Below are 2320 nucleotides of genomic sequence, written 5' to 3'. Positions count from 1 at the left end.
CAACGCTCCCCCATCAACGCTCCCCATCAACGCTCCCCCATCAACGCTCCCCATCAGTGCTCCCCCATCAGCGCTCCCCATCAGTGCTCCCCCATCAAAACTCCCCCATCAACGCTCCCCCATCAGCGCTCCCCATCAGTGCTCCCCCATCAAAACTCCCCCATCAACGCTCCCCCATCAACGCTCCCCATCAGCGCTCCCCATCAGTGCTCCCCCATCAACGCTCCCCCATCAACGCTCCCCATCAGCGCTCCCCATCAGCGCTCCCCCATCAGCGCTCCCCATCAACGCTCCCCCATCAACGCTCCCCATCAACACTCCCCCATCAATGCTCCCCATCAGCGCTCCCCCATCAACGCTCCCCATCAACGCTCCCCCATCAGCGCTCCCCATCAACGCTCCCCATCAACGCTCCCCCATCAACGCTCCCCATCAACGCTCCCCCATCAACGCTCCCCATCAGCGCTCCCCATCAACGCTCCCCATCAACGCTCCCCATCAGCGCTCCCCATCAACGCTCCCCATCAACGCTCCCCATCAACGCTCCCCCATCAACGCTCCCCATCAGTGCTCCCCCATCAACGCTCCCCATCAACGCTCCCCCATCAACGCTCCCCATCAGTGCTCCCCCATCAGTGCTCCCCCATCAACGCTCCCCATCAACGCTCCCCCATCAACGCTCCCCCATCAGTGCTCCCCATCAGCGCTCCCCCATCAGCGCTCCCCATCAGTGCTCCCCCATCAGTGCTCCCCCATCAGCGCTCCCCATCAACGCTCCCCATCAGTGCTCCCCCATCAGCGCTCCCCCATAAACGCTCCCCCATCAACACTCCCCATCAACGCTCCCCATCAGCGCTCCCCCATCAACGCTCCCCCATCAGTGCTCCCCCATCAACGCTCCCCATCAACGCTCCCCATCAATGCTCCCCCATCAACGCTCCCCCATCAGTGCTCCCCCATCAACGCTCCCCCATCAACGCTCCCCATCAACGCTCCCCATCAGTGCTCCCCCATCAACGCTCCCCATCAACGCTCCCCATCAGTGCTCCCCCATCAATGCTCCCCCATCAGCGCTCCCCCATCAGCGCTCCCCCATCAACGCTCCCCATCAGCGCTCCCCATCAGCGCTCCCCCATCAACGCTCCCCATCAGCGCTCCCCCATCAGCGCTCCCCATCAATGCTCCCCCATCAACGCTCCCCCATCAACGCTCCCCATCAGCGCTCCCCATCAGTGCTCCCCATCAGCGCTCCCCATCAACGCTCCCCATCAGTGCTCCCCCATCAGCGCTCCCCCATAAACGCTCCCCCATCAACGCTCCCCCATCAACACTCCCCATCAACGCTCCCCATCAGCGCTCCCCATCAGTGCTCCCCCATCAACGCTCCCCATCAGTGCTCCCCCATCAATGCTCCCCCATCAACGCTCCCCATCAGTGCTCCCCCATCAATGCTCCCCCATCAACGCTCCCCCATCAGCGCTCCCCCATCAACGCTCCCCATCAACGCTCCCCATCAGTGCTCCCCCATCAATGCTCCCCATCAGCTCTCCCCCATCAATGCTCCCCATCAGCGCTCCCCATCAGTGCTCCCCCATCAGTGCTCCCCCATCAACGCTCCCCCATCAACGCTCCCCATCAACGCTCCCCATCAGCGCACCCCATCAACGCTCCCCATCAACGCTCCCCATCAACGCTCCCCATCAGCGCTCCCCCATCAACGCTCCCCATCAGCGCTCCCCCATCAACGCTCCCCATCAATGCTCCCCCATCAGTGCTCCCCCATCAACGCTCCCCCATCAACGCTCCCCATCAACGCTCCCCATCAGTGCTCCCCCATCAACGCTCCCCCATCAACGCTCCCCCATCAATGCTCCCCATCAGCGCTCCCCCATCAACGCTCCCCATCAGCGCTTCCCATCAGCGCTCCCCATCAGTGCTCCCCCATCAACGCTCCCCCATCAACGCTCCCCATCAACGCTCCCCATCAGTGCTCCCCATCAACGCTCCCCCATCAACGCTCCCCCATCAGTGCTCCCCATCAGCGCTCCCCATCAGTGCTCCCCCATCAGTGCTCCCCCATCAGCGCTCCCCATCAACGCTCCCCATCAACGCTCCCCCATCAGTGCTCCCCATCAGCGCTCCCCATCAGTGCTCCCCCATCAGTGCTCCCCCATCAGCGCTCCCCCATCAACGCTCCCCATCAGTGCTCCCCCATCAGTGCTCCCCCATCAAAACTCCCCCATCAACGCTCCCCCATCAACGCTCCCCATCAGCGCTCCCCATCAACGCTCCCCATCAGTGCTCCCCCATCAATGCTCCC

Source organism: Gallus gallus, chromosome 1 (assembly GCF_016699485.2).
Source record: "Gallus gallus isolate bGalGal1 chromosome 1, bGalGal1.mat.broiler.GRCg7b, whole genome shotgun sequence".
Lineage (NCBI taxonomy): Eukaryota > Metazoa > Chordata > Aves > Galliformes > Phasianidae > Gallus > Gallus gallus.
Note: the sequence above shows the minus strand (reverse complement) of the source record.